The sequence below is a fragment of the Oryctolagus cuniculus genome, chromosome X (genome assembly GCF_051225735.1).
Source record: "Oryctolagus cuniculus isolate XC-2025 breed Fujian yellow rabbit chromosome X, ASM5122573v1, whole genome shotgun sequence".
Classification (NCBI taxonomy): Eukaryota; Metazoa; Chordata; class Mammalia; order Lagomorpha; family Leporidae; genus Oryctolagus; species Oryctolagus cuniculus.
Genome location: NC_142888.1, coordinates 78,166,672 through 78,181,283, shown reverse-complemented (window position 1 = coordinate 78,181,283; position 14,612 = coordinate 78,166,672). Strand labels below are relative to the sequence as shown.

The 14,612-nt window shown below is 36.6% G+C and overlaps 1 protein-coding gene and 1 pseudogene across 3 annotated transcripts in view; one reads left to right on the top strand and one right to left on the bottom strand.

The window, feature by feature from the left end:
* The window catches only part of HTR2C (5-hydroxytryptamine receptor 2C), a 355,567-nt gene that overhangs the window by 301,960 nt on the left and 38,995 nt on the right, over positions 1-14,612 (top strand). The window lies entirely within an intron of this gene.
* On the bottom strand, positions 301-802 carry LOC138847684 (ADP-ribosylation factor-like protein 5A pseudogene; annotated as a pseudogene).

Sequence of the window (14,612 nt, the reverse complement as noted above, 5' to 3'; positions counted from 1 at the left end):
CTCCTAAAAGTTTAGAACACATTCCTTTCCCTTTGTGCTTACCACAGGTTGCACAATGTCCTGAAAGCATTCATTATTAGAAAAATGTCAATCACAGCTTTCATAACTTGCGTTGGAAGGAATAATAAGAAAGTAAATTAGAAAGTGAGATTTCATCTTTGTTTTCAAACAAGTGGTCTGAATTTTTCTTCTTATAGAAAATATTTAAATCACTTCATTATAAATATATCTAAACCATTAAATTTTGAACCTTTCCAGTAGAGACCAGCACACTGTTTACACAAAGTCTGTAAGAAGAGGTCAGTAGAGATATCTAATCTTAAATCATGACATCATCCATTCAAATCATTGATGTAATCCCTTGCTAGTAAGAGCACATCAGGCTCTTACCAATGGATATGCCACTGGTGATCTTTGATAGAAGTCAGCTTCAAAAACTGAGATTTTTCAGCTACAGTCATCCATTCTTTAACATCTTTTTTATTAGCAAAAATCAGCAATCCAGCTTTCCTTATGTTCTCATGTGCTAAAAATCCTCTCTCTGTCTGAACTGTCCACAACAACTATTACTAACTCTTAGTATAGTAAGTGGTCCAGGAAGAATGAAGAAACTCTTGGCCACCAGTATCCCACATTAGGAAATGTGTATTATTAATCACTACTCTTCTACATTACTTCCTATTATAGGAGATGTATATACAACTTCATTCACAGAAAATTGCTAAAGGATGATAGTTTTCTTTGCATTATCCAGCTCCTGGTGATTGAACAATCTCCATATCCTGGTGAAGAGAATTCCCATTCTCAGGCAATAGGCGCCCTCCAGCCGCCCAGGCCCACCTGGCCTTCCCAGGCTCACACTGAGGGGCAGAAACATGTGCTGGAGCCTCCACCTCTGCTGCTGCTGCTCCTGCACTGGCCACTGCCCACTTTGAGGGAACTGGAAGAAGACCAAGCCCAGGCCACCCTGCCCCACTGCTGCCACCATAGCAGTCACCTGACTCACGGACATCACTTCTGTGTTGTCTGTGATGAGCCTCTCTGACCAGCAACCTCCCCAGCTCCTCTATGGCAGCTGTGGTGGTGGCATCTATACAGGTGGCCTCCATATTCTTAATCCAGTCAACAGCTAATGGAATCTGGGTTGATTCAATGTCTTAACTATGTTAATTGAGATACAATAAACATATGGGTACAAATAACTCTTTCATATTCTGATTTCATTTTCTTTGGGTAAATTCCAGAGAGTGGGATAGCTGGGACATATGGTAGATCTATTTTCAGATCTCATCTGCAGTCTTCAATAATGGTAGTACTAGTTTATATTCCAACCAACAGTGGATTAGGAAACCTTTTCCCCCAATCCTAGCCAGCATTTGTTATATTTTATTTTTGTGTGATAGCCATTCAAACTGAGGTGAGGTGAAACTCATTGTTGTTTTGATCTCCATTTCCCTAATGACTAAGGATCCTGAGCATTGTTTCATGCGTCTGTTTACCATTTGTAGTTCATCCTTTGAAAAATGACTGTTCCTGTTCTTTGCCCATTTCTTAACTGTTTGTTTTGTTGTTGTTGAATTTCATGAGCTCTTTGTCAATCCTGGCTGTTAATCCATATCAGTTGCATAGTTCGCAAATATTTTCTCTCATTCTGTCAGTTGCCTCTTCACTTTGTGGAATGTTTCATCTGCAAAGAAGCTTCTTAGCTTGATATAATCCTATTTGTCTATTTTTGTCTTTATTGCCTGTGCTTCTGGGTCTTTCCCAAGAAGTCTTTGCCTATGCCAATGTCTCACAGAGTCCCCCCCCATGTTTTCCTCTTGTAATTTTATGGTATCAGGTTGTAGATTTAGATCTTTGATCCATTTTGAGTTGATCTTTGTATAAGGTGTAAGGTAGGTCTTGTTTACTACTTCTACATGTGTAGATCGAATTTTCTCAGCAACATTTGTTGAAAAGACTGTCCTAGCTCCAGGAATTCATTTTAACTCATTTGTCAGAAATTAATTGGTTTAAGATGTATGAATAAATTTCTAGGGTTTCTATCCTGTTCTATTGGTCTACAGGTCTGTTTTTGTTCCAGTACCAGGGTTTTTTTTTTGGTTATAACTGCCCTGTAGTATGTCTTGAAATCTGTTGATCTGGTATTGTAATACTTTTGGCTATTTTTTGTTTGTTTGTTTAAGATTGCTATAGCTATTTCAGGTCTCTTGCATTTCACATGAATTTTATCATATTTTTTTCTAGATCTGAAAAGACTGGCATTAGTATTTTGATTTTATTGCATTTAATCTGTAAATCTCTGTTGGTAGCATAGACATTTTGATGATATTAATTCTTCCATTCCATGAACATGGAAGATTTTTCTGGTTTTTTTTTTTTTTGTCTTCTACTTCTTTCTTTAATGTTTTGTAATTTTCAAAGTAGTGATCTTTCACATCCTTGATTAAATTTATTACAAGGAATTTAAGATTTTTGTAACTATTGTGAATGAGGCTAATCTTACAATTTCTTTCTCAGCCATAGCATTGTTTGTGTATACAAAGGCTGTTGATTTTTGTGTGTTGATGTTATATCCTGTGACTTTATCAAACTCTTATGAGTTCCAATAGTCTCTTAGTGGAATCATGTCATCTGCAAACAGGGATAATTTAACTTCCTCCTTATCTACAGTATAGACCAAATGGAACTAATTGATATCTACAGAACATTTCATCTAACAGTTGCAGATTGCATATTCTTTGCATCAATGCATGAAACTTTCTCTAGGCCTGACCATATACTAGGGCATAAAGCAAGTCTCAGCAAATTAAAAAGAATTGAAATCATACCACGTATCTTTTCTAACCACCATGGAATTAAGCTGGAAGTTACCAAATTAAGAAACTCTGGAACATATTCAAACACATGGAGACTGAACAACAAGCTCCTGAATAAACACTGGGTATTAGAACAAATCAACAGGGAAACCCAAAAATGCCTGGAAACAAATGGATATGATATTACAGCATATCAAAACTTGTGGAACACAGCAAAAACAGTGTTAAGAAGGAACTTTATAGCAATTAGTACCTTCATCAAGAAATTGGAAAGGCATCAAATAAATGATCTAAAAATGATCTAACAATGCATCTCAAGGACCTAGAAAAACAACAGCAAACTAAACCAAAAATTAGTAGGAGGAAGGAAATAATTAAAATTAGAGAAGAAATTAACAAAATTGAAACCAAAAAATGATACAAAAGATTAGTGAAATGAAGAGCTGAGTTTTTGAAAAACTAAACAAAATTAATACACCATTGGCCCAACTAACAAAAAAAAGAGGGAGAAGACCTAAATCAATAAAATCAAAGATGAAAAAGATACTAACAATGGAGACCACAAAAATAAAATGAATCATCAGGAATTACTACAAACAGCCATATGCCACAAATTGGAAAATCTAGAAGAAATGGATTGATTTCTGGATTCAGTCTGCCAAAATTAAGACATGAAGACATAGAAATCCTAAAAAGACCAATAACTAAGACTCCCAACACAGAAAAGCCCAGGACCAGATGGCTTCACTGCTGATTTCTACCGAACTTTTAAACAATGATGAATTTTAATTCTTCTCAAACTATTCAAAATAATTGAAAGGGAAGTAAATCTTCCAAACCCCTTCTATGAGGCCAGCATCACCTTAATTTCAAAACCAGCAAAAGATACAACAAAGAAAGACAACTATAGACCAATATTCTTGATGAACGTAGATGCAAAAACCCTCAACAAAATACTAGCTAATCTAATCCAACAATACATCAGAAAGATCATTCACCAGGACCACGTGGGATTTATCCCTGGTATGCAGGGATGGTTCAACATATGTAAATCAATAAATGTGATACATCATATTAACCAATTAAAGAATAAAAACCCTACGATTATCTCAATAGATGCAGAGAAGGCATGCTATAAAATACAATATCCTTTCATGATAAAAACCTTAAGCAAATTAGGTATAGAAGGAACAGTCCTCAACACAATCAAGGCAATATATGACAAACCCATAGCCAGCATCATATTGAATGGGGAAAATTTGGAAGCATTTCCATTACAATCCAGAACCAGAGAAGGATGCCCACTTTCACTGTTGCTCTTCAATATAGTTCTGGAAGTTTTACCCAGAGCCATTTGGAAAGAAAAAGAAATCTATCATGTTTTTATTTTATTTAGTGTACTTTTTAATTGAAGGATTACTATTTTATTTCGCTTAATTATTTCTATATTGATTCTCTCCATTTTAATATTAAGTAGTTTGTGTTCTCTTGAAATTCATTGAGTTTCCTTAAAATTGATAATTTGAAATCTTCAAGTTTTTGAAAATTTCAATCCTTGAGTGGTTGTTTATGGCTCCTTATTGCACAATTTTATGGTGGGCCTAGCACTATGGTTAAGTTCCATCTCCCTCCCCCAAAAAGGAAGCATTTTGGTACAAATTGCTCCTTGGAGGCTGTGGAGGAGTACATGGACAACTCTTTCCTTCCTACTTTCTTCAATGTGACTTTCGTAATTATTATACTAAACCCAGGCACTATATTCTCCTACCTGGTTTATGTGCCTCTTGTGAAACTGACTTGATGTGCTAAATGTTGTCCAAGTTGGTGTCTTGATAGGGAGGCAGTCCTTGGAGCATCTTCCTTAACCATCATCTTGGTTCCCTCCCTCTCGCTGTATTTCTAACATATATGATTTGGTACACAATAAGAACTCACATGAACTCTCATAAAATGAATTATGATATTAATATAAACACATAACCTTTCTTTGGTTAGTGTTAGCATCTTATTTTTTTATATCATCTATATTCCTATAACTAAGACATAATTCACACAAATTCACAGTTTTAAAGGGTAAAATTCAGGACTTTTTAATAAATCACAAAGCTATATTGCCATCATCACTACTCAGTTTCCTAAAGATTTATAATCCCACAGAGGTACTGCTTACTTGTGCCAGTTCCAAACTGCTTTGATTGTAACTGCCCTATACGATGTCTTAAAATCTGGTATTGTGATGATGTTGACTTTTGGTTTTGTTGTTTCAGAGTGTTTTAACTATTCTTGTTCTCTTTTATTTCCATATGCATTTTAGCATCATTTTCTCTAGACCTGAGTAACATGTAACATATTTTGATTGAATCTGTAAATTGCTTTCAATAATATAGACATTTTGATGTTATTCATTCTTCCAATCCACGAACATGGGACATTTTTCCATTTTATGTGTCTTCTGCTTCTTTTTTAATGTTATAATTTTTATCGTAGGGATCTTTCACCTCCTTGGTTAAATTTATACAAAGTATTTAAAATTTTTTTTTAGTTATTGTGAATAGGATTGATCTTAGAAGAGAAGTGCCTTGTCAGCTGTGGAATGGCCTGTGTATATAAAGGCTATTGATTTTTGTGTGTTAGTTTTACATAGTGAAACTTTACCAAACCAGTTTATGAGTTCCAAAAGTCTCTTTGTGGAGTCTTTCAGTTCTCCATATATAGAATCATGTCATCTGCAAATAGGGCTAATTTTATTTCCTCCCTTCCAATTTGTGTAACTTTGACTTCTTTATTTGTCTAATGGCTCAGGCTAAAACTTTCAGGACTACATTAAAAAGCAATGGTGAAATTGGGCATCTTTGTCTGGTTCTGGATCTTAGTGGAAATGCTTCCAACCTTTCCCCATTCAATAAGATGTTGGCTATGGGTTTGTCATAAATTCACTCCCTTTCAGTTGTATTCAATTGCTTGAGAGAATTGTAATCAGTTTTTCTTTAAAAAACTGGTAGAATTCAGCATTCAAGACATCCAATCCTGGGCTTTTCTTTGTTGGGAGGGTGTTTTTTACTGATTTCAATCATCATCTTGGATATTGCTCCGCTTAGGCTTTTTATTTCTTTATGACTCAATTTTGGTGGATTGTACATGTCTTTAGAATCTATCCATTTCCTCTAGACTTTCTAATTTGTTGACATATTGCTGTTTGTAGTAATTCCTGATGATTCTTTTTTATTTCTGAGGTATCCATTGTTGCATCTCCTTTTTCATCTGTGATTTTATTAATTTGGGTCTTCTCTTTTTCTCTCTATTTTTTTTTGGATGGTTTGTCCAATGATGTATCAATTTTGTTTACTTTTTCAAAAAACCAGCACTGCACTTCACTAATCTTTTGTAATTTTTGTTACAATTTTGCTTATTTCTTCTCTAATTTTAATTATTTCTGTCCTCCTACTAATTTGTGTTTTGGTTTGTTGTTGTTTTTCTAGGTCCTTGAGATGCATTGATTGTTTATTAATTATTTATTTGATGACTTTCTGATTTCTTGATTTAGGTGCCAATTGCTATAGACTTCCCTCTTAACTCTACTTTTGCTGTATCCCATAAGTTATGATACAATGTATTGTTATCTTCATTTGGTTCCTGAAATTTTTGATTTCCCTTTTGATTTCTTATATTACTGTTCATTCAGGAACATGTTGTTCAGTCTCCATGTGTTTGTATATTTTCTAGAGATTCTTGAGTTGTTAATTTCCAGATTCATTCCATTGGAGTCAAAAACAATGCATGGTATGATTTCATTTTTTTTTAATTTGCAGAGACTTGCTTTATGGCCTACCATACGGTCTATCATAAAGAACATTCCAAGCACTGATGGAAAGAATTTGTATTCTGCAATTGTGGGAATAAAGGTTCTGTAGATATCAGTTAGGTCCATTTGGTCCTTAGTATTAAGTAGCTCTGTTGTTTCTTTGTTTATTTTTCTGACAACCTGATCTGTACTTTGATGAAAGAGGGGGGTTAAAGTCCCCCATTAATGCTGTATTGGAGACTATGTCTCCCTTTAGGTCCATTAACGTTTGTTTTAAAAAGAGAGTTCTGTGGCATTGGGTTCATATACATTTATTATAGTCAATACTTCCTGTTAAATTGATCTCTTCATCATTACATAATGCTCTTTTTTGACATTTTTAACAGTTTTAATGTTAAAGTCTATTTTGTTTGATATTAGAATGACTAAACTTGCTCATTTTTGGTTTCTGTTACCATGGAATATCTTTTTTCTATCTTTTCACTTTCAGTCTATGTGTATCTTTTTTGATAAGATATGTTTCTTGTAGGCAGCAAAGATGGATCTTGTTTTTTAATCCATTCAGCCAGCGTATATCTTTTAATTGGAAAATATAGGCCATTTACATTCAAGGTTATTATTGATAATTAACAGTTTAACCCTGTCATTTTCCCATAAATATACTTATTGTGTGCTTCAGCTTTCTTTTTCTTTTTTTATTGCAATTCTTTTTTTAACTTTTATTAAATAAAAATAAATTTCCAAAGTACAACTTTTGGATTATAGTGGCTTTTTCCCCCCATAACCACTCTCCCACCCGCAACCATACAATCTCCCACTCCCTCGCCCATCCCATTATTCATCAAGATTCATTTTCAATTATCCTTATATACAGAAGATCAACTTGGTATATACTAAGAAAAGATTTCAACAGTTTGCACCCACACAGAAACACAAAGTGTAAAGAATTGTTTGAGTACTAGTTATACCATTAATTCACATAGTAAAACATATTAAGAACAGAGATCCTACAAGGGGAGTAACTGCACAGTGACACTTGTTGTTGATTTAACAATTGACACTCTTATTTATGACGTCAGTAATCTCCCTAGGCACTTGTAATGAGCTGCCAAGGCTATGGAAGCCTCTTGAGTTCGCAAACTCCAATATTATTTAGACAAGGCCATAATCAAAGTGGAAGTTCTCTCCTCCCTTCAGAGAAAGGTACCTCCTTCTTTGATGGCCTGTTCTTTCCGCTGAGATCTCACTTAAAGAGATCTTTCATTTAGGTCTTTTTTTTTCCATTTTTTGCCACAGTGTCTTGGCTTTCCATGTATGAAATACTCTCTTTGTAGATTCTGGTTGTTAATCCTTTATCAGTTGCATAGTTTGCAAATATTTTTTCCCATTCTGTCGGTTGCCTCTTCACTTTCCTGACTGTTTCTTTTGCAGTACAGAAACTTCTCAATTTGATGCAATCCCGAATGTTAATTTTGGCTTTGACTTCTTGTGCTTCTGGGGTCTTTTCCAAGAAGACTTTGTGCCTATATCTTGCAGGGTTTCTCCGATGTTCTCTAATAATTTGGTGGTGTTGGGTCATAGATTTAGATCTTTAATCCATGTTGAGTGGATTTGTGTGTAAGGTGAAAGGTAGGGGTCTTGCTTCATGCTTCTGCATGTGGAAATCCAGTTTTCCCAGCACCATTTGTTGAATAGATTGTCCTTGCTCCAGGAATTGGCATTAGATCCTTGATCAAATATAAGTTAGCTTTAGATGTTTGGATTGATTTCTGATGTTTCAATTCTGTTCCATTGGTCTATCCATCTGTATCCATCTGTTTCTTTAACATCTGTTTCTGTTTTGATTATAACTGCCCTGAAGTATGTCCTGAAATCTGGTATTGTGATGTCTCTGGCTTTGTTTATGTTGTACAAGATTGCTTTAGCTATTCAAGGTCTCCTGAGCCTCCATATGAACTTCAGCATCATTTTTTCAGATCTGAGAAGAATTTCTTTGGTATTTTGATTGGTAACACATTGAATCTATAAATTGCTTTTGGGAGAATGGACATTTTGATGTTATCGATTCTTCCAATCCATGAGCATGGAAGATTTTTCCATTTTTTTGGTATCCTCTTCTATTTCTTTCTTTAAGGTTTTCTGATTCTGGCCATGGGTTTTTCACAAATTGCCTTGATTGTGTTCAGAACAGTTCCTTCTATACCCAATTTGCTTAGAGGTTTCATCATGAAGGGTGTTGTATTTTATCAAATGCTTGCTCTGCATATATTGAGATAACCATATGGTTTTTCTTCTGCAGTTTGTTAATGTGGTGTATCCCATTGATTGACTTGTGAACATTGAACCATCCCTGCATACCAGGGATAAATCCCACTTGGTCTGGGTGGATGAGCTTTCTGATGTGTTGTTGCATTCTATTGGCCAGAATTCTATTAATGATTTTTGCATCTATGATCATCAGGGAAATTGGTCTGTAATACTCTTTCTTTTTTTAAACTTTTATTTAGTAAATATAAATTTCCAAGGTACAGTTTATGGGTTACAATGGCTTTTTCCCCCCATAAATTCCCTCCCACCCACACCCCACCCATCTCCCGCTCCCTCTCCCATTCCATTCACATCAAGATTCATTTTCAATTATCTTTATATACAGAAGATCGATTTAGTATATATTAAGTAAAGATTTCATCAGTTTGCACCCACACAGAACATAAAGTGGAAAATACTATTTGAGTACTAGTTATAGCATTAATTCACACTGGAAAACACATTAAGGACAGAGATCCCACATGAGGAGTAAGTACACAGTGACTCCTGTTGTTGACTTAACAATTTGACACTCTTGTTTACGGCGTCAGCAATCTCCCTAGGCTCTAGTCATGAGTTTCCAAGGCTATGGAAGCCTCCTGAGTTTGCTGACTTTGATCTTATTTAGACAAGGTCATAGTCAAAGTGGAAGTTCTCTCCTCCCTTCAGAGAAAGATACCTCCTTTGATGGCCCCGTTCTTTCTACTGGGATCTCATTAGCAGAGATCTTTCATTTAGGTCCTCCATTTTTTTTCCCAGAGTGTCTTGGCTTTCCATGCCTAAAATACTCTCATGGGCTCTTCAGCCAGATCCGAGTGCCTTAAGAGCTGATTCTGAGGCCAGAGTGCTGTTTAGGACATCTGCCATTCTATGAGTCTGCTGTGTATCCCGCTTCACATGTTGGATCATTCTCTCCCTTTTTTATTCTATCAGTTAGTATTAGCAGACACTAGTCTTGTTTATGTGATCCCTTTGACTCTTAATCCTATCATTATGATCAACTGTGAACTGAAATTGATCACTTGGACTAGTGAGATGGCATTGGTTCATGCCACCTTGATGGGATTGTATTGGAATCCCCTGGCACATTTCTAACTCCACCATTTGGGGCAAGTCCGATTGTTCATGTCCCAAATTGTGCTTCTGTAATTTTCTTTCAATGCTGCATCTTTTTCAGGTTTAGGAATTTAGGTGATGCTGGCTTTATAGAAAGAGTTTGGGAGGATTCCCTCTTTTTCAATTGTTCTGAATAGTTTGAGAAGAATTGGAGTTAGTTGTTCTTTTTATGTCTGATAGAATTCAGCAGTGAATCCATCTTGTCCTGTGTTTTTCTTTATTGGGAGTGCCTTTATTACTGATTTCATTTCTTACTTGGTTATGGGTCTGTTTAAGTTTACTATGTCTTCATGGTTCAATTTAGGTAGGTTGCATGTGTCCAGGAATCTATCCATTTCTGATAGATTTCCCTGTTTGTTGGCATACAACTCTTTTTAGTAATTTCTGATAACTCTTTTTATTTCTGTGGTGTCTGTTGTTACATTCCCTTTTTCATCTCTGATTTTATTGATTTGGGTCTTTTCTCTTCTTTTTTTAGTTAGGTGGGCCATCTCAAGGACCTAGAAAACTGCAGCAAACCAGACTTAAAACTAGTAGGAGAAGAGACATAATTAAAATTAGAGAAGAAATCAACAGAATGGAATCAAAAAATTTCAAAAGATCAACAAAATGAAGAGCTGATTTTTTGAAAAAAAAAAAAAAATTGACACATATTGGCCCAACTAACTAAAAAAAAGAAGAGAGAAGACCCAAATCTTTTGTCTTTTACTAGGAGATTTTCTGCCTTTCCATTCTTTGGTAATGATGACTATCTTTCTGTGTTTCTTTGTGTAGCACATACGTCATTTATAAGGCTTGACAAGTGGTGACAAAATCTTTGTTTCTGTTTATTATGGAAGGTCTTTATTTCACCTTCATTCATAATGAGAGCTTTGCAAGGTACAGTATTCATGTTGGCATTTTTTTTTTCTTTTAAGGCTTAGACTCTGCCTCTCCATTCTCTCCTAACCTTTAGGGTTTCTTATGAGAAATCAGCTGTGAGTCTAATTAGAGACCTTCTGAAAGTAATCTGTTGTTTCTCTCATGCAAATTTTACAATCTTCTCTTTATGTTTTACTGTGGAAAGTTTGACAACGATGTGTCATGGTGAAGATCTTTTCTGGTCATGTCTATTAATAGTTCTATGTGCTTCATGTATGTGGATGTCCATTTCTTTATCAAAATTAAGGAAGTTTCCATAATTATTTCACTGAACAGGCCTTCTAATCCATTCTCTCTTTCCACACCTTCAGAAGCTCCTGAGACCCATTTCTTGGTCCTTTTTTAGTATCCTATGAATCTCAAACTTTGTTTTTAATTTTTCTAATTTCTTCTTTTTTCTGACTGAGATATTTCTAATAATTTATCTTTCTTCTCATGAATCCATTGTTAAAGCTTTCCACTGTATTTTTTTTTAATTTGGCATACTGAATTCTTAATTTCTAATATTTCAGTTTGATTTTTCTTGAAAACTTTAATTTCATGGGAACATTTTTCCTCCGTGTATGGATTTCTTTAACTTGTGAATTTGCTTCTCATGGCTTCTGAGTAATCCTACAATCAATCCTTTGAATTCCTTTTCAGGCATTTCATAAATCTCTTTGTCTTCACATTGTAATATTGAAGTGTTATTGTGTTTCTTCAGGGGAGTAATAGTGTCTTCCTTATTCTTGTTTCTTGAATTTCTGCATTTATTTTTAGGCATTTGTGGAAATACTTGTTTCTGTTATCCACTGATCGATTTTATCTTTGAATTATGCCTCTGTGGCTTAGTGGAGTGTCTGTTCCTTCAGTGAATACCCTGAGGCATGTGCTGGTTGTCACCAGGGAGCTCTAGTCAGTGCTCCAGGATGGGGCAAGTATCCAAGGTGACACCCAAGTTGAGTGTGGTAGATCTCTTCTGTTGTCAGCAGGTGAGAGTGTGAACACTCCTGCTAATATAATCACTCTCACTTCCTCTTGTCCAAGGTGATCAATGCCCAGGTTTAGCCCATAATAGGTGCAAAATTCACATGTGCAGCTGCATGAACTGTATAAAGGATCTATGCAGTCCTCAGTGTGACCACAAATCCTTCTGCAATGACCCACCCTAGAGAATCAGGGAGCTCTGAGCCTCTAATGTCAGACATAGTGATTATCTGGGGACCCAGCTAAACCCTGTTCTCTATCATGCAGACACAGAGTTCCTACAGTCTCAGCAGAGAGTTTCCATAGTCCCAGTATGCAGAAGATCTGCTCTGCCCCGCCAGCCTGTCCTGACCACAGAGAGAGCAGAGACATTCCCAGAGCCAACTGCCTGTGGGTGCTCCACCTTGGCTGTTTGAACCCTGCATCCTGTGATATGTTGAAAGGCTAGGGACACCTCACAGTTCTATATGGGTACCCAACTCCCATCCACCCTCCCAGCCAGACTCAAAGTCAGTGGGGAACTTGGATTTTTCCCTCTGGTAAAATTCCCAGATCACATGCAGGCACAAGCACTGCCACAGATGCTACTGGTGTCAAAATGACACCTTCTCCCCGTTGGATGCCAGGCACACTCATGGGGGAATGGGAAGAAATAAATGTGCTTTTTTTCTGCTGGGTTAGGCAGGTAGCCTGCCCCTGACTAGAAATCCAGTCCAGACTTAAATAAGAGCGGTATGGGTTGCTGCAGTCTGCTCTCACCTTGCTCTCCAAAGCTGGTGTATCTTTCAGCATTCGGCTACAGGGATCATATGGTGTTCCCACACTTGATGCTGTGTGTCCATACCTTTCATACTGATGCATGGTGTCTGCCTTGCTTCTGTAGAATTTTCACTGCAGATTTCTCTACAACTCTCCTCTGGGAATGCATTTCCTCCAATGTTTTCCTGCTATTGCACCCTTGCCTAAAGCAGTACATCTTTTCCATATTTAGCCTCCTTGGAATCCTTATATTTCCCCCCAAATTTGGCAACCATTAGGCCACTATTTTTTCAACTATGCCTTATATCCCATTCTGTCTTACCTGTCTCTATGGGACACCCATTTTCCCTATGTTGATGTACCTGATATTGTCCCACAAGTTTCTAAAACTCTGATCATTTTACTTTTTACTCTTTTTGATGTTCAGGGTGTGTGATCTCAAGTGATCTGTTTTTATATTTGCTCATTCTGTCTTCTGCAAGTTCAAATCTGCTATAGAGCATCAGGTTATGCTTTTTAAAAGATTTATTTGTTTATTTGAAAGTCAGAGTTACACAGAGAGATAAAGAGAGGCAGAGAGAGAGGTCTTCGATCTGCTGGTTCATTCCCAATTGGCCAAAATGGCTAGAGCTGCGCCAGTAAGAAACCAGGAGCCAGGAACTTCTTCCATGTCGTTCACGCAGATGCAATGACAAAGAACTTTGGCCACCTTCTACTGTTTTCCCAGGCCATAGCAGAGAGCTTGACCAGAAATGGAGCAGCCAGGAATCGAACCAGTACACATATGAGATTCCGGCAATGTAGGCAGTGGCTTTTCCCACTACTCCACAGTGCTGGCCCCATCCAATTATGTTTTCAATTTAATTACTATACATTCAAATTCAGAATTTCTATTTAATATCATTTTATAATTTCTGTGCCTTTATTGAAATTATCTATTAATGAGATATCAGTTTTTCTTTAGATCTTTTTTTTAACTTTTATTTAGTAAATATACATTTCCAAAGTACAGTTTATGGATTACAATGGCTTTTTCACCCCATAAATTCCCTCCCACCCGCAACCCTCCCATCTCCTGAACCCTCTCCCATTCCATTCACATCAAGATTCATTTTCAATTATCTTTATATACAGAAGATCAATTTAGTATATATTAAGTAAAGATTTCATCAGTTTGCACCCACACAGAACATAAAGTGGAAAATACTATTTGAGTACTAGTTATAGCATTAATTCACACTGGAAAACACATTAAGGACAGAGATCCCACATGAGGAGTAAGTACACAGTGACTCCTGTTGTTGACTTAACAATTTGACACTCTTGTTTACGGCGTCAGCAATCTCCCTAGGCTCTAGTCATGAGTTTCCAAGGCTATGGAAGCCTCTTGAGTTTGCTGACTTTGATCTTATTTAGACAAGGTCATAGTCAAAGTGGAAGTTCTCTCCTCCCTTCAGAGAAAGGTACCTCCTTCTTTGATGACCCGTTCTTTCTACTGGGATCTCACTCGCAGAGATCATTCATTTAGGTCCTCCATTTTTTTTGCCAGGGTGTCCTGGCTTTCCATGCCTAAAATACTCTCATGGGCTCTTCAGCCAGATCCGAGTGCCTTAAGAGCTGATTCTAGGGCAGAGTGCTGTTTAGGACATCTGCCATTCTATGTGTCTGCTGTGTATCCCGCTTCCCATGTTGGATCATTCTCTCCCTTTTTTATTCTATCAGTTAGTATTTGTAGGCACTAGTCTTGTTTGTGTGACCCCTTTGACTCTTAGACCTATCATTATGATCAACTGTGAACTGAAATTGATCACTTGGACTAGTGAGATGGCATTGGTTCATGCCACCTTGATGGGACTGTATTGGAATCCCCTGGCACATTTCTAACTCCACGATTTGGGCAAGTCATTTGAGCATGTCCCAAA